The following is a 27495-nucleotide window of genomic DNA, read 5'->3' on the forward strand; positions in this document are numbered from 1 at the left end:
TCTTTTCTCTTACACTTCTAGTACAAAACCTAAACATGCATGTACAGGTGCTATGTCAGATTCACCACAGTAAGAAAACAATATTTTATTGTCTTTATTTCAAATCAGAAAATGTTAGCATGTCACAGTGCATCTAATCCGACTCTCCTCTGGCTGATGATCCTACATTTTCATGTGCGATGTTCCAATATTCAGTTTGCCAAATACAGAGACTGGAAAAGCAGACTGAAAGCACTGGGCTGTTTTGTAGGAAATAATGCCTCAGCTTGCTTATCCCTCAAACAACTCTGAGATTTAGACCAGTTCTTACTTTTAGATATGTCAATGAATACATGTAGAGGTATTTAATGTATTTGTATTTATATGTTTTTAAAATCAAAATATAAATTCCACAAATGCAGAGATAGTGCTTTACATTCTTAAAGTCCCCTCTCATTCTCTACCTTTACTGTTCTGTGTCCTAAGGCCCTTTCTAGGTAAATCCTACTCTACATGTAATATTTAAGAAATAGTATATACCCTTTAAAGGTATTATTAGGGTATCAATATTAATTGTCTGACATCCTGCTTTGTTCTGAATGTTTTTGACTTGTATTTCAGTAGCTAGCTTAGTCATACAGAATAACACTAGTTTTGTTTTTGCATGGCTATTGATATGATTAATACTGCTGAAATGTTGCCAGTGGAAATTTTTCTTGAGAAGATGCTTGGTTGGTTGGTTGTTTAATTCAGTATTTTTGTCTGAAAATCAAAGAGGTTTACTAAGAAAACATTAAATGCAGTATTTCATATTCTGGAGTATATACCACAAAGAACAAAATATATTGATAAGAAAGATGCATTTTGATTATTCTGTGAATGTTAGAATGAATTATTCACTATTTCAACTGTCAGCTTAATGTTAGGATAAGAAAGGAAACTGGGATATAGATTCCTGTAACAAAATTGGAACATAAGGATTATACGGCAAACCTTCCTAGGTGAATTCAGGATGGGACAAATGCTATGCTCTAATTTTGGCCTGTATCTGCCCTCTGGGGTCCTATTATCTCTTAAGTTTCCCTGAGTTATTTTCTGGCTATGGGTCAAGGTAACATGCAGGCCAAACGTGAATAATTAGGTTTACTTCAGAGACAACCTAACACAATGGCAACTTATACTCCAGTCTTTGGTTTTAAGAGGCACTCATAAAATGCAATTTCAAAGGTACTTAAAATAGGCATGTAATCATTTTTCCAAGTTATTCTCGTTCAAAGACATCCTTGAATATAACTGTCTTAACCAGAGTATTATTCTGTCGAATAAAAGGCTGTGCAAAAATGGAAAGATGAAATTATCTCTATTTCTAGTATACAATGTTTTTAAGACACTGATAAACTAGTGATATCAATATATAAAATGCATTTAGTCACAATCGGTATAACTATACAGATGTAACCTCATTTTTAGATATCTGGGAATCCAGCCAACCCGAACAGGAAAGTCGGCTCAGGGAGCCACTGAGGTCAGGACGATCGGCCTCCTGCTCAGCTTGTGGCAGGCTGCCTCTTTCCCTGGAGCCGCCTTGGACACCGCCGCCAGCATTTTCCGGTGCCGCTGCGGCCCCCCTACCACAGAGCGCCCACGTTGCCGCTGGCCAGTTGGGCACGCCAATGCACATGCGCAAGCGGCGCGTCACAAGCGCGAGTTCCAACCCGGGGCTCGCGTTACAGTGACAGCCCCCGTGGCCTGGGGAACTGCCGTCTCAGCGGCTTGGCAATGAAGAGGCCCTCCGTGCCAGTGCCCGGGCGTTGGGCGACGGCCGCTCTCTCCCCGAGACGGTCGCCAGGATCTGGCGATTTTAGGAGTTGGGCAGGGCAGGACCAGGCTGAGAAGAGCTGCAGCGGAGCTTCAGGGATGTGCAGGGCGATCCCCGAGGATCCCCACGATGCTTCAGGCCTCCTCAGACGCCGTGGGAGTTGCGTCTCCTTGAAAGCTGTCCCTGCTTGGATTTCCAGGTACCGCCAGCCTGTGTGCCCCGGGGCTGCTCTCTCCCCGAGGGGCTTCCCGGGAAAGAGCAGAACCCTGCAGCCTCTGGAGCTGCCTGCGACTGTTGGATGTCTCCGTGTGTCTTGCTTCCTTCGTGTGTGTGTGTGTGTGTGTGTGCGTGTGTGTGTATCTGTGTGTGTCTGCAGGGGTCCCTGGGCTTCCAGACCAAGGCAGGGCCCCTTGGTGTGTGGCCCAGGTAGAAGTGGGACAGTGAGCTGATGGAGCCAGGGAATGTTCAGCTGTTGGAGGAACAGCAAGGAGGTCCCTGTGGCTTGAGCAGAGTGAGTGGGAGAGAGGGAGGAGGGAAGGAGGACGGATTGGGCAGGGCCTGAGGGCCTTGGGATGGGGGGAAGTTAAGCAGTTTATCTTTTATTGTAAGTGTGATCAGAAATCAGGAAGCAAGGAAGAAACAGTCCAATTTGAGTTTCTGGGTTTCTTTTTCCTTGTGATGGACGCTCACTCTGTCACACAGGTGGGAGTGTCGTGGCCTGATCTTGGCTCACTGCAATCTCTGCCTCCCAGATTCAAGTGATTCTTGAGGCTCAGCCTCCTGAGTAGCTGGTATTACAGTCACCCACCACCATTCCCGGCTAATATTTGTAATTGTAGTAGAGACAAGGTTTTACCATAATGGCCAGGCTGGTCTGGACTGCCTGACAAGTGGATCAACCTGCCTCAGCCTCCAATTTATGTTTTAATGCAAAGATATTGGTCTGGGTTGGTGGCTCACACCTGTAATCCCAGGAATTTGGGAGGCAGAGGCAGTTGGATCACCTGAGGTTGGGAGTTTGAGACCAGCCTGACCAAGATGGAGAAATCCCATTTCTACTAAATATACAAAATTAGCTGGGCATGGTGGCCCATGCCTGTAATCCCAGCCATTTGGGAGGCTGAGGCAGGAGAATTGCTTTAACCTGGGAGCCGGAGGTTGCAGTGAGCCAGGATCCTGCCACTGAACTCCAACCTGGACAACAAGGGCCAAACTCTGTCTGAAAACAAACAAAAAAGAAAAGAAAAGAGAAAAATAACGTGGGCATGGTGGCAAGCACCTGTAGTCCCAACAACTCAGAAGGCTGAGGCAGCAGAATCGCTTGAACCTGGAAGGTGGAGGTTTCAGTGGGCTGAAATCACCCACTGCACTCCTGCCTGGGTGACAGAGCAATATTCTGTCTCAAACAAAACAAAAACAAACAGTTCTGGGCTCATGTGATCCTCCTACCTCAGCCTGCAAAATTGCTGGGATTGTAAGCACGTGCTACCATGTCCAACCTGGGCCAAAATCTTAATGGAAAAGGGTAACAAAGTGTGAGAAGGAATGTATTCGGGGGTAAGCACTTTTGAGGCAGAGAACCCAGCCTATGCAAAGGCCCTGGGACAGGAGTGTGTCTGCCCTGTTGGAGGATAAATGAGGAGTTCCCTGTGGCTGGAGCAGAGTGAGGAGGGGAAGAGAGAGAGGAGGGAAGGAGGAGGGGTTGGGCAGGGCCTGTGGGTCTCGAGGTGGTGAAGGAAGTTAAGCAGTTTATGTTTTAATGTAAGTGTGGTGGGAAATCAGGGAGTAAAGGGAGCAGGGAGTAAAGAGTCCGATTTGAGTTTCTGGGTTTTTTTTTTTCCTTGTGACGTACTCTCACTCTGTCACCCAGGTGGGAGTGCAGTGGTGTAATCTTAGCACACTACAACCTCTACCTTTCAAACTCAAGTGACTCTTGTGGCTCAGCCTCCTGAGTAGAGGCACCGGCCACCATGCCTCGCTAGTTTTTGTAATTGTAGTAGAGACAGGGTTACACCATAATGTCCAGGCTGGCCTGGAACTCCACATACCTCTAGTGTATCAACCTGCCTCAGCCTCCAATTTATGTTTTAATAAAAAGATATTGGTAAGGGTTGGTGGCTTATGCTTGTAATCCCAGCATTTTGGGAGGCTGAGGCAAGTGGATCTCCTGAGGTTGGGAGTTTGAGACCAGATTGACAAATTTGGAGAAATTCTGTTTCTACTAAATATGCAAAATTAGCTGGACATGGTGGCCCATGCCTGTAATCCTAGCCATTTGGGAGGCTGAGGAAGGAGAATAGCTTGAACGTGGGAGGCGGAGGTTGCAATGAGCCAAGGTCATGTCACTGAACTCCAACGTGGGCAACAAGAGTAAAACTCTGTCTGAAAACAAAATAAAATAATAATAAAAAATTTGGGCATAATGGCAGGCACCTGTAGTCCCAGCTACTCAGAAGGCTGAAGCAGCAGAATCTCTTGAACCTAAAAGGTAGAGGTTTCAGTTGGCTGAAATCACCCACTGCACTCCTGGCTTGGTGACAGTGCAAGATTCTGTCTCAAACAAAACAAAAAGCTAAATAAAAGCAAACACTTCTGGGCTCATGCGATCCTCCTACCTCAGCCTGCGAAATTGCTGGGGTTATAAGCAAGTGCCACCATGCCCAGCCTGGGCCAAGATGTTAATGGAGAGTGGTAAGCAGTGTGAGAAGTAAGGTATTGGGGGGTAAGCACTTTTGCTTTCAAATTGGTTTTTATTATTTATTTAGAGAAGGATCTTGCTATGTTGCCCAGGCTGGAGTACAGTGCTATTCACTGGTATGACCATGATATAATACACCTTTGAACTCCTGGGCTAGAGTGATCCTCCTTTCCCAGCCTCCATACGCGCTGAACTACAGGCATGCACCACCATGACTAGCTTTTAACAATCTATCTACAATTCACTAGGTATATTTTATTCAATGACATATATCAGAAAAGTACATTGTTTTATTAGTCTCTTTAGTTAAATAGTGATTGTTTCGGGTGACAGAGGGAATGTATTTTTGGGTCACTGCAGATACACATGAATCTATTTGAAAACCTCCAAATCATCAAAATTAGTCATGTATTTTTTTGGTGCTGTTCTCGTATAAATTTTGCAGATTTTACAGTATGTGTTACCAGACTCTCAGAGGAATACTCTTATTTATTAGCTTTTGGCTATTTCATTCACTGTTATAAACAACTCAATGAATTGATTATCTTTGTAGGTTTGTCAAATATATAACTGGTCTATTGCCTTAAAATTTGACCATAGCATCTTGTATTTCATTTATTCAAATAACTATTTTAAGTCAAATTATGGAGAAATAAATAATCCTCAAACATAAATTTTAGAATGTAGTTTTCTCTCAAAAACTTAAACTTCTGAGACCTTTTTTGCCTTGTAATATTACAAAATAAAGAAATTTAGACTCAGCTTCAAGAAATACTTCATAACTCTTTACTCTGACCAAATAAGATTTTTATGTCTATGGCAAAAGTGTATGTATGCTTCCTCATAGATTCTTCTGAGGCCATGTTTGTCTGAATCTCTTTAAATATTATTGTGAACTATGGAAGTTGAAAATAATATTAACTTTCTTTTTTTTTTTTTTGAGATGACGTTTCACTCTTGTTACCCAGGCTGGAGTGCAATGGCACGATCTCGGCTCGCCGCAACCTCCGCCTCCTGGGTTCAGGCAATTCTCCTGCCTCAGCCTCCTGAGTAGCTAGGATTACAGGCACACGCCACCATGCCCAGCTGACTTTTTGTATTTTTAGTAGGGACAGGGTTTCACCATGTTGACCAGGATTATCTCGATCTCTTGACCTCATGATCCACCCACCTCAGCCTCCCAGAGTGCTGGGATTACAGGCTTGAGCCACTGTGCCCGGCCAATATTAACTTTCAAAAGTGGAAACATGTATATGATGTAATAAATTTGAATTAATTATTCATTTTCTATAAGAAAGCATCAACACAGCAATTAATTTTGGAGACACAAAGGTAATACTCACCTGAGAATTTCAGGTTTATTTATTTATTTATTTTAGGGTTTTTTTTTAAAGAGATACAGGAGATAAAATAAAAGGTACAGTGCTTTTTTAACATAGGCTATTGTCCATTGCATCATTCTGTATACCATTGTGTGCCCATAGCTTAGCTTCCACTGAAAAGTGAGAACTTGTAGTATTTAGTTTCATATACCTGACTTACTCACTTAGGATAATGGCCTTCAATTTCATCCAAGTTGCTGCAAAAATAAGCATAATTTTATTCTTTTTTATAGCTGAGTAGTATTCCATGGTGTCTATATATTACATTTTTTTAATCCACTTATTGGTTGATGGACACTTAGATTGATTCCATATCTTTGCACCTGTGAATTGCGTTGCAAATGGAAGGCAAGCACTATCCTAAATGCATTAGCAACCTTTTTGTATGTTTGTTTTATATGGTTAAATTTTTAGCGAGGCACTTTAGGATTTTAGTTAATACTGGATACTTAACTGAGTATAAAGAGATATACTGTAGATACAGTAAAAATGTGGGTGATTTCTGAAGGAAATATTTTTTCCCACAAATTCAGAACTTGAATTTTGAAAGAATAATCTTAATTATAAGTATCTGTCAGTTATTTGTGAGGCCATGTCTTTCTTTCCTTAACTTGTTTACTGGATTGCAATCAAATAAAAAAATGTAAAGGTAAAATATGTAGTTTCTCTGTGAGGTTGGCACCCCAATCCAACCTCATAATGTATGTCTAAAACATACAGTTATAAGAAGCTGAAAATAATGATTTTTTTTCTCATGAGACCATTAGTCATTAGGGTTCAAGCAGATGTTTTGTGTTGCGCAAGTTACAAAATGTGACACAGGGTGGAGGGGGAATTTCCCTATTTCCATGAAGGACAGAGAGAAAATCACTGTGTCTGCCTAGGACAAAATTTCCTTATCTGTTATATGAAGGAATTAATCCAAAGGAATTCTTTATTAAGAGACTGTACTAATTAGTCAAGTAGACTTGTCCACATATAAAGTTCATCTGTTTCAGATGTTATAACACTTAATATCCCTTGCACTGTCCACAGTGCTGAGTAGATTCAGATAAGTATGTTCTAAAACTTGATTGTTTCCAATATCATATTTATTGAGCTCATTGAACACACTGGTTAATTTTTATGCCCCTTGGGATAGACAGAATAATGACTCTTCAACTATTTCTATGTCCTAATTCCCAGAACTCACAAATGTGTTATGTTACATGACAAAAGAGCATTTATTGAAGATAAAATTAGCCAATCAGCTGACCTGGAAATATTATTTTAGAATATGCAGGAAATCTCAATACAATAACTAGAGTCCTTGAAAATAAAAGAGTAAAGCAGATAAGCTCAAAGTCTGAGGGAAATGTGACTATGGAATAAGTGTGAGATGTGATGCGAGTAGCACAGAGAACCATGGGTCAGGGAAGTGGGCTGTCTCCAGAAGTCATAACAGACAAATAAATGGATTTTTCTTTTGACCTATAGGTGTGGCTATAGTTCTGTCCACACCTCTATTTTAGGCTAATGAGACTTATGACTTACAGAACTATAAGGTAACAAATCTGTGTTGTTTTAAATCATGTAGTCTGTGGTGATTGCTGCAACAGTGATAGAAAACACTTCTCTTATAGATTTTACAGCATAGTGAGGGATACTAACAAGTAAATTCATATATCTGTCAAAACAGTATTCCTAGAATATGATGGGAGGTCAAATTATGTAACAAAATCATTCTTTAGCTAGCCTCACTAAACTGTTATTTTTCAAAATTGTTTCTTAGTTGAGTCTTGACTAGGAATAGGACAAACAGGAATGGATATGGTGATATAGAGTAAATAATTTTAGCTCAAAAAAGGAAACAATGTATGCTATGCCATAAAAGTTTGAAAGGCTTTTATACACTTAGAAGAATCACAACATACTGAACTCTTGTTTACTTGTATTACACCATGAATATGTCTCAATATGGCCATAGTTTGCATTGACATGATTTTGTGTAAAGCATTTGAAAATTTTGTTCTGTTTTCTAGAACTAGAAAATAATAGGGCTATGGTATATTGGAACTTAAGGTTCTTATTTATAAGTTACAAAAATAAAGACTTTAACAATATTACATTTTACAGATTTGGGACTGTTGGTCTCTTCTGTCATGTCAGTAATTACGTCTAGAAAGCTTACTGGTAATGCTACATCCTTCCCATGTTCTTCTTTCAGTTCTGCTCTTTCTCCTTCTTTCTCTTTGTAGATTTAAGAGACCTATCCTAAAATCTTAAACCTACTTCATTTGTTATCATATATGGCTTCTAGAAAACATATTTATATAAAATTGTTTTATGATTTGTCAAAATAATTTACATTTATGAATTTGTATTAGGAAGGAAAATGTGATCTATGCAAATTAAATATAATTTAGCTTTACGGTATGCAGAAAAGAGACCCAAGACTGTTGTCGTTAGAAAGGTCTGCTTGCAGGATTAAATCTTGTCTGGCCTATAGGAAAGTGATTATCTCTGAGAATAAAGAGATGGGGAATGAGAGAATAGAGACATGCAGATGTATAGTATAGTTGGTAGTAGTCTAATTCTTGGTTTAAGCAAGTTTTTAATATTCATTACACCATACAAATAAATACCTTTAAGAAAAGCACCACTTATCTGCTAATGGTAATAGTGTATCATACATAAACTGTTGATTAGCCTAATGTTGTACCTTTAAGTTCCAAATAAAATATTAATAGTAGAAAATATAAGGGGTTTAGAAATGGATTAGTATTCATTTCATAGAATTTACTGAATTAATGCCTTCATGTCAATTATTAACGTTACTTTTTTGAGCTTCTGTTTACTTATTTCACAAACAATGGTAATGGCTCTCTCGTAAAATTTTTTTTGAGAGAGGTTAGTCATTATTCCTGTTACGAAATATTTCTGATTCTCTTTGCAGACACATGACAGGATTATACTCCTATATTTTTGTTTTTCAAGTGATGCATGATCATATTTGTGCTTAAAAGTGAACTGGTAGAGGTCATCTCTGAATGAGAAATAGATCCACTATATTTTTTACAATGTTTTCCTTCCCTCTGTCAAGTGTGTAATTATTAGTTTATGTCAACCTACAACCATGAGTGAGCATAATAGCAGAAAAATTTAGACATGGAGAGTGAATAACAATATATAATTTTTGTACATGTGTCCTTATAGTAGAACGATTTATAGTCTTTTGGATATATACCCAGTAATGGGATTGCTGGGTCAAATGGAATTTCTATTTCTAAGGCCTTGAGGAATCGCCACACTGTCTTCCACAATGGTTGAACTAATTTACACTCCCACCAACAGTGTAAAAGTGTTCCTTTTTCTCCACATCCTCTCCAGCATCTGTTGTCTCCAGATTTTTTAATGATCGCCATTCTAACTGGCATGAGATGGTATCTCAATGTGGTTTTGATTTGCATCTCTCTGATGACCAGTGACGATGAGCATTTTTTCATATGATTGTTGGCCTCATATATGTCTTCTTTCGTAAAGTGTCTGTTCATATCCTTTGCCCACTTTTGAATGGGCTTGTTTGTTTTTTTCCTGTAAATCCGTTTGAGTTCTTTGTAAATTCTGGATATCAGCCCTTTGTCAGATGGGTAAACAGCAAAAATTTTTTCCCATTCTGTTTGGCCAGTGGGAGGGAGGGTGGGGAGGGATAGCCTGGGGAGAAATGCCAAATGTGGGTGAAGGGGAGAAGGAAAGAAAAGCACACTGCCATGTGTGTTCCTACGCAACTGTCTTGCATGCTCTGCTCATGTACCCCAAAACCTAAAATCCAATAAAAAATTAAAAAATATATATATATATAATTTTTGTCATTTTAGGGTTCTGATATTTTATATTTGTTACCATAACATATCCTTGCCTATCCTAACTAATAACATTTTTATTAAATTAAAAGTGATAAAAGAATGTCAATTACACAGCACAATACTTAACATATTACATGTGATTTACAATTTAGAGCAGTTTCAGTAATGAAAATTTCACCATTTTCATGTAATATAACTCTGGCAGAATACAAGATAAAAACAGGTAAATTTCAGTGACAGTAAAGACTGTAAAATTACACATTGTATGAAAACATGTGTACATATACATATATATGATGTATTAAAATGCATTAAACATGAATGTCACCAGTTTTTACATGAAACTATTTATTTTACTTGAGTTTTTAAAGCAAACCTCAGCTATATAAGCATGTATTTTATATGGGTTTTTTAAGTAATTGCTTTCATTTTACCCTTGACTGAGTCAGGAAAGCAAGTTCAGAAATTATTTATTATAAGAGACTATCTGTATACATTTCAAAAACAAGAAAAGCTATATATCATTTAGGTCTTTTTAATGTGTTATTTGTTTAAAGTAAGGAAATGATGACAAAAATTCTGGAAGGTATTTAACTCTAGCTGTAAGGTTTCAATGATGAGTTCATAGCTTAAAATCTCTACTCTATAAATCAGATATCTAAGCTGTCCTGCTTTCTTCCTAAAGAGACCATGTAGACTTAGAAAATCACCTTTAAAATGTTCTCTATCAAAAAAAAAAAAAGAAAACTCTGTTTTGGTCTTGTTATCCAAGGCAGTGACATCAGATATTATATGACATTTTAGGAGCATAAATAAAAATAAGCAGCAGTTTATGAATGTAAACATGCCTAACCATGTGTCTTTTATTTATGTGAAGTTAAAGTGCTTGTTTTAGTATATCTACAGCTGAAGTAGTTGGAAGATAATGTATATGCACAGGCATCTTTAAAAGTAACTCTTCTAACCACCAAAGTTATAAATAATATATATAATTTTTTCTAAGTCTTTTGTCCTTTTGTTTATTTTGCTTTCCATTCTCTTTAGCCACTTGTAAGAAAATTTCAGGCATATTCTATATTCTAAAAGGATACACATGCTTAGATTAATAAACAATTCTCCTTTTTCCAAGTGAAAACACATGTTTTAGATAAAATGCAATAAGGAAGGATCCCAGGACTTTGGGAGGCAAAGGTGGGCAGATCGTCTGAGGTCAGGAGTTTGAGACTAGCTTGGCCAACATGGTGAAACCCCATCTCCACCAAAAATAAAAATAAAAAAAAAATATCTGGGTGTGATGGTGGGAAACTGTAATCCCAGTTACTTGGGAAGCTGAGGGAGGAGAATCTCTTGAATTTAGGAGTCAGAGGTTGCAGTGAGCCAAGATCGTGTCAGTGTGCTCCAGCCTGGGCAACAGAGAGCAATCTTTTCTCAAAAAAAAAAAATACAATAAGTCCAGAGATGTATATGACCATTTTGAATTAAAATGAATAAAATATTATTTAGTTTTTATAGTTATGACAAATTTTACCTGCTGCTGAGTCCAAGAAAGAAACACTTTGAGACTTTAATCATTTCTAAAGATTGTTATTTGCTGTAATGACATATCATATGCATGATATTTCTAAGTATAGGAAGCAGTGTCAAGATTTTATAATTTAACTTATAAAAAGTTTTATCCTTTTGAAATTTAGTATTGCTTTTGGTAACAATCAAGGTTGCTCCTGATACAAGTTTATAAGAGTCAAATGTGGTCATTTGGCTGTGGTTACGAGAAGCCTGAAAGTAATAGAAGGTATTTATGAAGCTAAGGAACAGCTCCAGTAGCCAGAAATAGATTCATGGCTGGTGTGTGGACATCTTGGAGTATCAGCTTTCCATAGGGTCATGGAAAGTTCTGGCCAATTTATGTACAATCATGCTGTCAAATACATTGCCTGTTAAATGTTTCTAATGTGTGTCTGAACTCTTTTTTATGAATTAGGTTCAGTGTTTCAGATCTTCATGTTTATTGCAGAGAGATCTCTCTACAGGAAGAGATATCTCTACATTCATTAGCATTGGCTTAGGGACATAATTGATTTACAGATAGATAGTTTATATTTTCTGAAACTTTGGAGATCACCAAGACTCCCATTTCCCTCACTGAGCCAGTGTTTGTGTGGGGAGGACAAATTTACACTGTTTCCTTTCCATTTTACTTTTTGCACCTTCTTCACAGGGTCAAGAAATTCTCCACGGTCAGGTACTCTGGGCTTTCACATGTCTCCTTGTTGAACATAGACAGGGCCCACAGGTTTCACTACTTTGCTTCTCTGCCTGAATAATGGATAAAACAACCAGCCTTCTTTATTTGATCTGTGATACGTGTTTCTTATTTTTTACAAAACAAACTCTGCAACTGTCAGGTTCATGCAAATCCCCTTACTAAATGATTAGGGCAACTTCTAAAAAAATTTAAAAATATAAAGGGAAAGATTTAAAGCTCTGTCTACAACCCAACATCTTTTGCATCTCCTAAAAGGATTTTCATAGAACCCAAGGCACTCAGAAGAAGAAAATCTCCAATGGATGCCTTTTTACTCTTTACTTTGCTCTTGGTCAGTATTATGCAGTCTCCTTTCTTCTGGTTACTCCATTTAAAAAATCAATCATCTAACTCCTTCACCAGAAATGTGTCTCATTTACTTGAGCTTTTTTCAGTCTGCATACTCCAGTATGGTGTTAGACCAAATGGAAATTGTAGTGAAGACTTCAGCTTTAATCTGCTAAACTGAGATTCTCTTCAGTTTACAGTTTCATTTGTACAGGTAAGTATATACTTTTCATTTCTTGTTTCTTTTTTAATATTTCCATTAGTGGAAATTCGGGCTATCTGTCTCTAACCTCTCCTTGTTGACATTTAAAGTATGCACATTTCCTCCTAAAACCACTGTGGCTATTTTGTTTTTCTTAGAACTTATTATTCAAGTCCTTTGAGGTAGGATTCAGATCTGACTTTCAAGTCCATGGACTATCTCTGGGATTGAGAATTTTAGATGAGTGATGAATAGATCTGTGTCTTCACCTTTTGATCTAGCCTTGGGGCAGGCACAAGTGCCTATGTTTTATGATCTTCCTCAGAATGGAAGAAAGATGTCAGTAGTCCCTTATTCTTGAGACACATTTAATTTTCTTTTTAAGTTATAACTATTGTTAATTGAAATTTAATGGGTATTTTTAATATACATTTTTATTTTGAAATTAATTTTCTGAAAAGTTGCCAATAGAGTATTCACATATGCTTCTCACACAGTTTTCCCGATGTTTAATTTTTAACATAATTCTATATTTTCTTTTTTATGCCAATTGAAGATTTATTTTATTTTATATTTTATGCTTTCAACTATTGCTTTAGATTCAGGGGGCACATGTGCATGTTTGAGACATAAAAAGAGTTTAGGCACATATTGACACTGAGTTTTGGGGTGTGATTGATCCCTCCACCCAGATAGTGAGCATAGTACCCAATAGGTAATTTTTCAGACTTTGGCCCACTCCTGTTCTTCCCTCTATAGTAATTCGCAGTGCTACTGTTCCCATATTTATGTCCATGTGTACCCAATGATTAACTTTCACTTATAAATGAGAACATGCTGTATTTGTTTTTTCTCTTCTTGCATTAATTTGTTTAGGATAATGGCCTTCAGCTACATCCATGTTGCTGTTAAGTACAAGATTTTATTCTAGTTTTATTGCTGTGTAATATTTCATGGTGTATATATGCTGCATTTTCTTTATTCAATCCATGAACATCTAGGTGGATTCCATGTCTTGATAATAAGGTTTGGCTGTGTCCTCACCTGAAATTTCATCTTGAATTGTAATCCTAATAAGCTTCATAATCCCCACCTGTCAAGGGAGAGACAAGGTGGAGGTAGTTAATCATGAGGGGTAGTTCCCCCATTGCTGTTCTCGTGATAGTGCCTGAGTTCTCGTGAGACCTGATGGTTTTATAAGTGTGTGGTGGTTCCTTCTGAGTTTACGCTCCTTCCTGCTGCCTTGTGAGAAAGGTGAGTTACTTTCCGTTTGTCTTCTGCCATAATTGTAAGTTTTCTGAGTCCTCCTCAGCTATAATGAATTGTGAGTTGATTAAACCTTTTTTCTTTATAAATTACCCAGTCTCAGGCAGTGCTTTATAGCAGTGTGAAAACAAACCAATATACTTGGCTTTTGTGTTTAGTGCTATGATGGAACACACAAATTAATGTGTTCTTTTCTCTTAGTATGATTTATTTTCCTTTGTGTATATGCCTAGTAATGTAATTTCTGGGTCTAATAGTAGTTCTAAGTTCTTTTGGAAATCTGCAGGCTGCTTTCCAGAGAGGCTAAACTAATTTACATTCAAACCAAGAGTATATCACCATTCCCTTTTCTCCACAGCTTCACCAACTGTGTTAAGCTGTTCTTGTATCACCACAAAGAAACACCTGAAACTGAGTAATTTGTAAAGAAGAGAGATTTAATTGGCTCATGGTTCTGCAGGCTATACAGGAAGAACAGCTCCAGTATTTTCTCAGCTTCTAGAGAGGCCTCAAGGAACTTTTGCTCATGGTGTTATTTTTTGACATTTTAATAGTAACAATTCTGATTGATGTGAGGTGGTATCTCATTTTTGTTTTGATTTGTATTTCTCTGATGGTTAGTGATGTAGAGCATTTGTCATGTTTGTTGGCTGCTTTTAAGTCTTCCTTTAAGAACTGTCTGTCCATATCCTCTGCTCACTTTTCTATGAGTTTTTTTCACTTTTGAATTGTTTAAATTCCTTATGGCTTCTGGATATTAGACTTCTGTCAGATGCATAGTCTGTGAATGTCTCCTCCCATTCTGTAGGTTATCTGTTTACTTTGTTGATAGTTTATTTTGAGGTGCAGAAGCTCTTTAGTTTAAGGTACCAATTGCCAGTTTTTACTTTTTATACTACTCATTTTTGTAACTGTTTCTGAGGACTTAAATTCTTAGCCATGGCTGATGTCCAGAATGACATGTCCTATGTTCTCTTCCAGCACTTGTATAGTTTTAGGTCTCACATTTATATTGTGATAATTTTTGTATGTGATGATAGGTGGGGATGCATTTTCATGCTTCTGTATATGTCTAGACAGTTATCCTAGCACCATTTATTGAACAGAAATTTTTTTCCTCATTGCTTATTTTTGCCAACTCTGTTGAAGATAAAATGGTTGTAAGTGTGAAGCTTTATTTCTGTTCTCTAATCTGTTCCATTGGTCTATGTGTTTCTTTTTTGTGGCAATACCATGCTGTTTTAAAGTAGTCTTATATGCAATTTGAAGACAGGTAATGTGATGCCTTGAATTTTTTTCTCTTTACTTAGGATTTCTTTAGCTATGCATATTCTTTTCTAATTCCATATGAATTTTAGAAGACTTTTTCTAGTTCTTGAAAAAACATAGATGGTAGTTTAATAGGAATAGTGGTTGAATCCATAAATTGCTTTGGATAACACGGCCATTTGAACGCTATTCTTCCAATCCATGGGCATGGAATGTTTTTCCATTTGTTTGTTTCATCTATGATTTCAATCAGGAACATTTCATAATTATCCTAGAAATCTTTTACCTCTTTTGTTAATAAACGCATTCCTACCATATTTTTTGTGGGTATTAAATGAGTTTGTGATGTTAATATGGCTCTCAACTTGAATATTATTGGTGTGTAGAAATGCTACTGATTTTTGTATGTTGATTTTGGATCCAGAAATTTTACTGAAGTTGCTTATCAATTCCAGGATCTAGAAGCCTTTTGGAAAAGTCATTATGGTTTTCTAGGCACAGAATTATGTCATCAGCAAAGAGAGTTAGTTTGCTTTTTTTCCTATTTAGATGCCTTGTATTTCTTTCTTTTGCCTGATTGCTCTGTCTAGGACTTCCAGTACTATGTTGAATAGGAGTGGTGAAAATGGGCATTATTATCTTGCTTCAGTTGCCAAGGGGTGTGTTTCCAGATTTTGTCCATTCAGCATCATGTTCACTCTACATTTGTCATAAATAGTTCTTAATATTTTGAGGTTTGCTCTTTTAATACCTGATTTGTTGTAGGTTTTTATCATGAAAGGATGTTGAATTTTATCAAGAGATTGATCTGAGTCTGTTGAGGTAATCAAAAGGTTATTATGTTTTGTTTATGAGGTGAATCAAATTTATTGATTTGCATATGTTGAATCAACTTTGCATCCCGGGAATAGAGCATTCTTGATCATGCTGAATGAACTTTTTTATGTGCTGCTGGATTCTGTCAAATAACATTTTACATATCTTTTTTTAATTCTGGAATACTACATTTCTTCCTTTCTTTTTAAAATATACTTCTATAAAGTTTTTTTAATGTTTAATTGTAACACTCAGAAATGCTAGCTAACATTTTTTAAGTAATTGCCTGATTTTTCTCTGGGTCCTACATAACAGTTCTGCACTCAGCTTGTTTCATGTTGAAGCATATGCTTTCTTCAGATGAAACAATAAGAACTGTAGCTAGATGAAAATTATTCAGGAATTTAGCAATATTGGAAATTCAACAAATTTGATAATTTTGACATGAGCTTTCTATGAATTTTGAATCTCATATTTAAAATTTTTTGTGTGTGTATTCTTTTTTGCTTGGGCATCTCTTTTAAAGCAGCAGAAATGTTCAATAATTAGTGTAAATTTTGGTGTACCCAATATAGGCCATTCCTAATTAGAGCAAAGGAAAAATCAAACAACTGAAATGGAACTCTTGGTTAGAGCAGAGGTGATGTCAGCCACATCGTATTTATCAAATCCACTCATGGATATTAGTCTAACATTCTCACCAATTCTGGTCATAATCAAAGTGACTCTTAGATACTGATCTAATGGAGATCAAGAATAATGTCATAGTATTGCTCTATCCCTTGAACCCAAAACAGTAACTGATACATGAGAGGCATCAAGGATAATTTGGTTACTCTACCATGAATTATGAAAGATCTAAGGTAATTAATCATGTATAATAATTGTGTATCCATACTCCAATTGACAAATTTAGATGAATTACTTGCATGACTTCTAAGATACAAGTAACATTGTTTGCCATGTATTATTGAATTTAAGGTTTGTCTGCTTCCCTGTAACTTTTAAAGATCTGCAAAAATAAATTTAATGAAAGAATTGTGGAAAACAGAATTTGTATGATTTGAGAGCAAAAAATAAGAGGAAATGTCACTGAAAATCCAGAAAAAGAAACTCTCATGAAATAATCAAGTTGGTAAATCTCTGGAAACCTCAAAAATAAGAAAATAGTTTAATGCATAATTCATGTGGGAAGAATATAAGGCCAACAGGGACCTATATCTTCCTGCTGCTTCTTGTGCATAGTAACTTAATGGATGTTTTGTGTTTAGTCATTCTTTCTTTTGCACATACATTCAGTTTCTTGGAGATTCTACTCCCATTCCCTCAGTTTCTGTATCTAGTTCTAACTTACAAAAATACAGTTTAAATAAATAAGGACAGCATTAATTCATGAAAAAGTTAATTAGCCTATTAACCCATTTCAAATAAAAGCAGTAACCCTAGCATATTCCTCAGGAGGAAATACAAGAATTAAATAATAAGATGCTATAAATATAGCTCAGTGAATGATAAATAGTAGCCTAGATATATTAGTTATTATTATTAGTTTCTTGTGACAAAGACTCTCTTGATCAGACTTTAGTCAGCCTCCTCTGAGCCTTTTTAGGGACTGGGCCTTAACCTTGGCCTGGGAGAACTACAGATTCTCAGCATAAATGGTTTTGTGCATGTCCCACACTGAGACTTGAAGAAACACTAGCACAGCTTTTAATAAGGACACATATACACGAATGTTCATTGCAGCACTGTTTACAATAGCAAAGACGTGGAATCAACCAAAATGCCCATTGATAATAGACTGGATTGGAAAAATGTGGCACATATACACCATGGAATATTATGCAGCAATCAGAAATGATGAGTTTGTGTCGTTTGTAGGGACATGGATGAATCTGGAGAACGTCATCCTCAGCAAACTGACACAAGAACAGAAAATGAAACACTGCATATTCTCACTCATAGGTGGGTGATGAAAAATGAGAACACATGGACACAGAAAGGGGAGTACTAAACACTGGGGTCTATTGGGAGGAAAATGGGAGGGCCAGTGGGAGGGGGAGGTGGGGAGGGATAGCCTGGGGAGAAATGCCAAATGTGGGTGAAGGGGAGAAGGAAAAAAAGCACATTGCCATGTGTTTCCTACGCAACTGTCTTGCATGCTCTGCTCATGTACCCCAAAACCTAAAATCCAATAAAAAATTAAAAAAAAAAAAGTTCAAGGTTGTGTTCCAGGTTAACATCCCAGCCCCCTTAAATGCTTACTTGAGAAAGATCAATACTGCCAAAATGAGGTACTGTTTGTTTTGGCCAAACCATGGCTATATTAATCCATTTTCAAACTGCTGATAAAGGCATACCTGAGACTGGACAATTAACAAAGGAAAGAGTTTTAATGGAGAACTCACAGTTCCATATGGCTGGGGAGCCTCACAATCATGGTAGAAGGCAAGGAGAAGTAATTCCCATCTTACATGGATGGCAGCAGGTAAAGAGAGAGCTTGTGCAGGCAAACTCTCATTTTTAAAACCATCAGATCTCATGAGACCCATTCACTATCATGAGAACAGCATGGGAAATATCTGCCTCCATGATTTAGTCATGACCACCAGGTCCCTCCCACAGCATGTGGGAGTTTTGAAAGCTTCAATATGAGATTCGGGTGGGGACATACAGTCAAACCCTACCCCCCACCGTTTTTTCCCAAATCTCATATTTCCAAATTTCAAAACTAATGATGCCTTCCCAAGAGTCACCCAGAGCCTCAACTCATTTCAGCATTAATTCAGAAGACCACAGTCCAGAGTCCTATCCAAGATAAGGCATGGACCTTCTGCCTATGAACCTGTAAAATCAAAAGCAAATTAGTTACTTCCTAGACACAGTGGGAATATAGGCATTGGGAAAATATAGCCACTCCAAATTGGCCAAAACAAAGGGGATACAGGTCCCATGCAATTTGGAAATTCAGTGGGGCTGTCAAACCTTAAAGCTCCAAGATGATCTCCTTTGAATCCACATCTCACATGCAGGTCATGCCGATGGAAGTGGTGGGTTCCCATGGTCTTGGGAAGCTCCATCCCTGTGGCTTTGCAGGGTACAGCCTCCATCCCAGCTGCTTTCATTGGCTGACATTGAGTGTCTGCAGCTTTTTCAGGTGAACTGTGCGACCTGTCAGTGGATCTACCATTCTGGCGTCTAGAGGATGGTGGCCCTTTTCTCATAGCTCAACTAAGTGGTGCCCCTGTGGGGACTCTGTTTGGGGGCTCCAACCCCACATTTTCTTTCTGCACTGCCCTAGCAGAGGTTCTCCATGAGGGCCAGGCTCCTGCAGCAAACCTCTGGCTGGGCATCCAGGCATTTACCTACACTTTCTAAAATCTAGGCAGAGTTTCCCAAACCCCAGTTCTTCACTTCTGTGTACTTAGAGGCACAATACCACATGGAAGCTGCCAAGGCTTGGGGCATGCAACCTCTAAAGCCATGACCCAAGCTGATATGGTTCCCTTTCAGCCATGGATGGAGTTGCAGGCTGGGAAGCAGGGCACCATGTCCCTGGCTGCGCACAGTATGGGGACCCTGGGCCCAGGCCATGAAACCATTTTTTCCTAGGCCTCCATGCCTGTGGTATAAGGGCCCACTGTGAAGATCTCTGACAAGCCCTGGATATGTTTCCCCTATTGTGTTGGGATTAACAGTAGGCTCCTTGTTACTTATGAAAATTTCTACAGTCTGCTTGAATTTCTCCTCAGAAAAATCGGATTTTCTTTTCTATCACATTGTCTGGCTGCGGATTTTCCAAATATTCATGTTCCACCTCGATAATAAAGCTGAATGTCTTTAACAGCACCCAAGTCACATCTTGAATGCTTTGCTGCTTAGAAATGTGTTTTGTCAGATACCCTAAATAATCTCAGGTTCAAAGTTCCACAAATCTCTAGGGCAGGGGAAAAATGCTGCCAGTGTCTTTGCTAAAACATCACAAGAGCCACCTGTGCTCTAGTTTCCAACAAGTTTCTCATTTCTACCTAAGATCACCTCAGGCTGGACCTTATTATTTATATCACTATCAGAATTTTTGTTAAAGCCATTAACAGATCTCTAGGGAGTTCCAAAATTTCCCACATTTTCCTGTCTTCTGAGCTCTGCATACTGTTTCAACCTCTGCCTGTTAGCCAGTTCCAAAGTTGCTTCCACATTTTCATGTATTGTTTCAGCAAGGCCCCCCTCTACTGGTACCAATTTACTGTATTAGTTCATTTTCATGCTGCTGATAAAGACATACCTGAGACTGGGAAACTTACGAAGTAAAAAGGTTTAGAACTCACCACTTAGCTGGGGAAGCCTCACAGTTATGGTGGAAAGCAAGGAAGAGCAAATCGCATCTTACATGGATGGCAGCAGGCAGAGAGAGCGAGCTTGTGCAGGCAAACTCGAGTTTTAAAACCATCAGACCTTGTGAGACCCATTCACTATTATGAGAACAGCTGGGAAACACCCTCCCAAATAATTCAGTCATCTCCCACTGGGTCCCTACTGCAACATATGGGAATTATGGGAGTTACAAGGTGAGATTTGGGTAGGGACACAGAACCAAACCATATCATTGGCTGTTAGTCTCAGACTTCACTTTTCTTAGAGAATTTAGTTTAGGAAACTTGTAAGTCCTTTGTTTGTCCTTCCAAAATGTATCTTCAACTCAGGAATTTCTATCTCAAGGACCTTGGAGACCTCCTTTTGAAACCTAACCATTGAGAAAGATAGGGCCCCTATCTCCCAGTCTCTGTGGTAAAGTAGGAACTTTATTTCTGTAAGTGCCAGTTAGCAAACACAGCTGGCCTAATCACGAGGACCATCCACTCAAAGTGCTTTGGTACTTTTGCTTTAGCACAGTGGTCCCCGGTCTTTTTGGGACCAGGGACCAGTTTCACAGAAGACATTTTTTTCTATGAACCCAGTGGGACAGGGGGGATGGTTTTAGAATGATTCAGCTGCATTACATGTATTGTGTACCTTATTATTACATTGTAATATATAGTGAAATAATTATACAACTCACCATAATGTAGTATTGGTGGTAGCCCTGACCTTGTTTTCCATCAACTAGGCTGTCCCATCTGGGGGTTATGGTAACAGTGACAGATCATCAGGAGCAGGCAACCTAGACCCCTCATATGCACAGTTCACAATAGGGTTTGTACTTCTATGAGAATCTAACATTGTGACTTATCTGACAGGAGGCAGAGCTAGGTGGTAATGCCAGTGATGGGGAGCAGTGGTAAATATGGACAAAGCTATACTTACTTGCTCACTCACCATTCATCTCCTGCTTTGCAGCCCAGTTCCTAACAGGCCACAGCCCCCTGCTGATCCATGGCCCAGAGATTAGAAATCCCTACTTTAGCATATTCCAGCATTTAAACATTTTGTTAAAGAAAACGGTTTGTTAAACAAAATGTTTAAATGCTGGAATATGCTAAAGTAGGGATTTTATCAGAGTTTCATCAGAGTTGAGCCTAGTTTTCACAGTTAGCCTAGTTTTCACTGAAGTCTCTCTTCCCTACTGCAATATCTTACTAAGATCTGTCTTACCATTTTTAGTAAGTGTCTTACTGTGTTTCTGTATGAAAGTTTTAATGTTCATAACTTGGGATCAGGTAACAAATTCAAGGCAATCAGTAGTTTTATATTTTCTAACAGTTTTGCTACAAATTCTTTTAAAATATAAAGTAAACTCTAGACAAATGGTTCTAAATATTTTCACCACACTTCCTTATCTTTTTTGTTCCTGTACTATAAACCCAAATTTAAGAGATGGCATATGCCAAATTTCATTTAGAGCATTATAATTGTTTACCCTATTTTGAGTAAACAAATATGTATAAATACTTCTATGGAGAAACAGTGTTATAAAATTAGTTAACATAGGCCAGGTGTGGTGGCTCATGCTTGTAATCCTGGCACTTTGGGAGGCCGAGGCAGGTGGATCATGATGTCAAGAGATCCAGACCATTCTGGTCAACATGGTGAAACCCCATCTCTACTAAAAATACAAAAAATTAGCTGGGCATGGTGGTGCATGCCTCTAATCCCAGCTTTTCAGGAGGCTGAGGCAGGAGAATTGCCTGAATCCAGGAGGGGGAGGTTGCAGTGAGCCGAGATCATGACATTGCACTCCAGCCTGGATAACATGAGTGAAACACCGTCTCAAAAAACAAACAACAACAACAACAAACAACTAGTTAACATATTTCCATATCAGCAAAAATAATGCCTTATTACCTTATGACTCTTTATAATCTAAACCTGTGATTTTCTTTGGGTTTTTGAAAAGCTTTTTTAATGTATCAAGCATTTACTCTGTTCTTTCCTTATAGTCGCTACAGTTAATCTTGGTAAAATAATGTCATGTGATGTCATCTTAAAATACAGTATTTTGTATAGTCAACATATAAACCATTAATGGTTTCCAAATATTCCTGTTCATGACAACCCAAATCAAAGCAGGTAGCTAATGGAGCCTAGTAATTGTTATCAGTGGATAACTAGTAGTCGTCTATACCAGAAGTAAATGCTTTTACAGAGAACTGTTCATAAAAGTTTTAATGGCTTGGAAACCAAATATCTTCATCTTGATTAAGAAAATGAACACTTAATGTGGTTTACATTTTAACTAATGAGGACCAACTTACATAGTTTAGTGTCCCAAGCCAAAGGAGACTGGGCTTGAAGAGCCCCAAATATGGCATTATTTCTCACCAAGGAAAGATTTGCGTCAACATTTGTCCCTGCTGATTAAAAAATAGCAATAAAATAACAATAACAATCAGTAACAACGTTAGAACATTCATATTTATCTCAGCACAGTTCTGTGCAAATTATTTATAAAAATCTACTTAATCCTTACATGTTATGAAGTAGCTACTATTACATAAAAAAGTCAAACTGAAAGAGTATTTTATTAAAAATAATGCTTATAAAATATATTAAAGAAACCATAATTTGACTTTTTTTTTGGTTGTGTTAATTTGCACATCACTGTCTAGGCAAGATGGGCATGTGCAGAGCTTCTGCCACCAAACACTCAGGGAAGACCAATAGACAACCCAGGACAAGAGTTACTTTATTAATAAATTCCATTTGCTTTGATGGGTAAGGCTGTACATAGTGATTTCAGGGCAGGAAGTCAGGACAATGGTTGAAACTTGTCTACCTTGAATAGAGTAATGGAAAGTCATGCAGGGAAAGGAAAATCAATGGAACAAAATTGTGAATAATTAAGTTGATGAGATTGGACTTCATTTGGAGGTAATGGGAATCACATAGGCATTCAGTCAAAGAACTAACCTGAAAGGAAGTGTGATATTTGAAGAAAATATATCTGACAGCAGTTGGTGAGATGGAGCAGGTCTTGGGAGAATGAAAATAAAGAATATGCTTTAAAAGACACCATAAAGAAGAGGTTGTGAACTACACTGGTGGAAATAGAAATAGAAAGAACTCACAGAACTAAGGGACAATGTACAGGGGAAGTAGCCACTGATTAATTCACAAATTGCCAGTGGGAAAAATATATATACAGGTTACACTGATTTTGACAGCAACAGTTTGGAATAGTGAGAAGAACTACTTAAAGTAGTTTGTAGAATAGGTTAAGAGGATTAGGACAAATGACATAAAACAAGCCAGAATGCCCTATCACCAGGACTCATGAAAAACAAACAAAAAAATTAATTTTGTTACCAATTACTGTATTTTTCAAAATCAAGGTTCTCTCCAGCATTCAGCTTCCCTAGAGCAACAGTGTTGTCAGAGATAGGAAAAGCCAGGGAGATCTAATAACTCAGGGCTTCCGCTTATAATATACTCGCACACACAAATATTGCCTTGGGTAGTTATATAGAGCATCACCATTAGCCTCCACATACCCCCTCACAAATTCAGAGTAGAGTGTCTCCTTCTGTGACAGGGATGGTACTCCTTTGCAGTCCCTTCATTCATCAAAATATGTTCACCAGCCTTCCCCACAGAATCTCGTTTTTAGCCAGTATCATCTACCTTATAAGAAAAGCTGGTGATTTAATAAGCACAGAAAACCACAAAGGAAACTTAAATTCTCATTTCCCAGTAATAACTTTAACTCAGTGTTTAAAAATGATCTTCCCCTTTTCTAATTAAAAAAAATACCTCTTCTTTCCTTTCCTTACAACATTTGACCCTATCAGTCACCCTTTCTCTCATGTTTATGCTCCTGTACTAACTCTCTGACAAATAGTGTTTAATTTTCTTTCCTGAAGAGTATTTCTTTGCTTCTCTTTCTTTCTGCCCCCATTTTAACATTCGTTATGTGTGACTCTGTTTTATCACTAGTGAGTGATTCTGGCTAAAGTAGGATGAGATTGTGCAGAGAAAAAATGGGATTTGAGGAGAGAATCCAAGGAGCTTAGAAGTAAAAACAATGCTAAAAGAATGTACTTTTAAAAAGAGAAAAAAACAATTTTCCTCTTAGAATAAAACAGTAAGAAAAATGGATAGAGACTCCTGTGTTCAGAGGCAGAGAATGACACAGATATTGGACATTTTCTATAGGTTGAAAAAGTAAGTTGTGTTATCTGCTTAAAACGTCTGATTTTAAGAGGGTGAGACAATTCAGAACAATGGGCCTCCAAGGGAGCTTGTATTAGGTGAATTTTAGTAAACGTAGTGTTTGCATATTTCATCTTTACTTTCTTTTTAAATTTTTATTGGATTTTAAGTTTTGGGGTACATGAGCAGAGCATGCAAGACAGTTGCGTAGGAACACACATGGCAGTGTGCTTTGCTTTTCTTCTCCCCTTCACCCACATTTGGCATTTCTCCCCAGGCTATCCCTCCCCTTTTCCCCCCAGTAGACCCCAGTGTTTAGTACTCCACTTTCTGTGTCCATGTGTTCTCATTTTTCATCACCCACCTATGAGTGAGAATATGTGGTGTTTCATTTTCTGTTCTTGTGTCAGTTTGCTGAGGATGATGTTCTCCAGATTCATCCATGTCCCTACAAACGACACAAACTCATCATTTCTGATTGCTGCATTATATTCCATGGTGTATATGTGCCACATTTTCCCAATCCAGTCTATCATCAATGGGCATTTGGGTTGATTCCAGGTCTTTGCTATTGTAAACAGTGCTGCAATGAACATTCGTGTACATGTGTCCTTATAGTAGAACGATTTACAGACTTTTGGATATATACCCAGTAATGGGATTGCTGGGTCAAATGGAATTTCTATTTCTAAGGCCGTGAGGAATCGCCACACTGTCTTCCACAATGGTTGAACTAATTTACACTCCCACCAACAGTGTAAAAGTGTTCCTTTTTCTCCACATCCTCTCCAGCATCTGTTGTCTCCAGATTTTTTAATGATCGCCATTCTAACTGGCGTGAGATGGTATCTCAATGTGGTTTTGATTTGCATCTCTCTGATGACCAGTGATGATGAGCATTTTTTCATATGATTGTTGGCCTCATATATGTCTTCTTTCATAAAGTATCTGTTCATATCCTTTGCCCACTTTTGAATGGGCTTGTTTGTTTTTTTCCTGTAAATCTGTTTGAGTTCTTTGTAAATTCTGGATATCAGCCCTTTGTCAGATGGGTAGACTGCGAAAATTTTTTGCCATTCTGTTGGTTGCTGATACACTCTAGTGACTGTTTCTTTTGCCGTGCAGAAGCTGTGGAGTTTCATTAGGTCCCATTTGTCTATTTTGGCTTCTGTTGCCAATGCTTTTGGTGTTTTGTTCATGAAGTCCTTGCCTACTCCTATGTCCTGGATAGTTTTGCCTAGATTTCCTTCTAGGGTTTTTACGGTGCCAGGTCTTATGTTTAAGTCTTTAATCCATCTGGAGTTAATTTTAGTGTAAGGTGTCAGGAAGGGGTCTAGTTTCTGCTTTCTGCACATGGCTAGCCAGTTTTCCCAACACCATTTGTTAAACAGGGAATTCTTTCCCCATTGCTTGTTTTTGTCAGGTTTATCAAAGATTGTATAGTTGTATGTATGTTGTGTTGCCTCCGGTGCCTCTGTTTTGTTCCATTGGTCTATATCTCTGTTTTGGTAGCAGAACCATGCTGTTTTGATTACTGTAGCCTTGTAGTATAGTTTGAAATCCGGTAGTGTGATGCCCCCCGCTGTGTTCTTTTTGCTTAGAATTGACTTGGCTATGCGGGCTCTCTTTTGGTTCCATATGAAGTTCATGGTGCTTTTTTCCAGTTCTGTGAAGAAAGTCGATGGTAGCTTGATGGGGATAGCGTTGATTCTGTAAATCACTTTGGGCAGTATAGCCATTTTCACGATATTAATTCTTCCTAACCATGAACATGGAATGTTTCTCCATCTGTTTGTGTCCTCTCTGAATTCGTTGAGCAGTGGTTTGTAGTTCTCCTTGTAGAGGTCTCTTACGTTCCTTGTGAGTTGTATTCCAAGGTATTTTATTCTTTTTGTAGAAATTGCAAATGGCAGTTCGCTCTTGATTTGGCTTTTTTTAAGTCTGTTATTGGTGTAGACGAATGCTTGTGATTTTTGCACATTGATTTTATATCCTGAGACTTTGCTGAAATTGCTTATCAGTTTCAGGAGTTTTTGGGCTGAAGCGATGGGGTCTTCTAGGTATACTATCATGTCGTCTGCAAATAGAGACAATTTGGCTTCCACCTTTCCTATTTGAATACCCTTTATTTATTTTTCTTGCCTGATTGCTCTGGCTAGAACTTCCAGTACTATATTGAATAGGAGTGGTGAGAGAGGGCATCCTTGTCTAGTGCCAGATTTCAAAGGGAATGCCTCCAGTTTTTGCCCATTCAGTATGATATTGGCTGTTGGTTTATCGTAAACAGCTTTTATTACTTTGAGATACGTTCCATCGATACCGAGTTTATTGAGGGTTTTTAGCATAAAGGGCTGTTGAATTTTGTCAAATGCCTTCTCTGCATCAATTGAGATAATCATGTGGTTTTTGTTTTTGGTTCTGTTTATGTGGTGAATTACGTTGATAGACTTGCGTATGTTGAACCATCCTTGCATCCCTGGGATGAATCCTACTTGATCATGATGAATAAGTTTATTGGTTTGCTGTTGCAATCGGCTTGCCAATATTTTATTGAAGATTTTTGCATCTATGTTCATCATGGATATTGGCCTGAAGTTTTCTTTTCTCGTTGGGTCTCTGCCGGGTTTTGGTATCAGGATGATGTTGGGCTCATAAAATGATTTGGGAAGGATTCCCTCTTCTTGGATTGTTTGAAATAGTTTTAGAAGGAATGGTACCAGCTCCTCCTTGTGTGTCTGGTAGAATTCGGCTGTGAACCCGTCTGGACCTGGGCTTTTTTTGTGTGGTAGGCTCTTAATTGCTGCCTCAACTTCAGACCTTGTTATTGGTCTATTCATAGTTTCAGCTTCCTCCTGGTTTAGGCTTGGGAGGACACAGGAGTCCAGGAATTTATCCATTTCTTCCAGGTTTACTAGTTTTTGCGCATATATTTGTTTGTAATATTCTCTGATGATGGTTTGAATTTCTGTGGAATCTGTGGTGATTTACCCTTTATCAGTTTTTATTGCATCTATTTGGTTGTTCTCTCTTTTCTTTTTAA

General features: G+C 38.0%; 1 long non-coding RNA gene across 1 annotated transcript in view; it reads left to right on the forward strand.

Moving 5' to 3' along the window:
• Nucleotides 1–1705: 1705 nt before the first annotated feature.
• LOC144578484 (uncharacterized) overlaps nt 1706–27495 on the forward strand; it is an 87262-nt gene continuing 61472 nt past the window's right edge. The window contains exon 1 of the long non-coding RNA XR_013524339.1: nt 1706–1997. This is a non-coding gene — a long non-coding RNA (uncharacterized LOC144578484). The remainder of the gene's footprint in view (nt 1998–27495) is intronic.

Source organism: Callithrix jacchus, chromosome 12 (assembly GCF_049354715.1).
Source record: "Callithrix jacchus isolate 240 chromosome 12, calJac240_pri, whole genome shotgun sequence".
NCBI classification, from domain to species: Eukaryota; Metazoa; Chordata; class Mammalia; order Primates; family Cebidae; genus Callithrix; species Callithrix jacchus.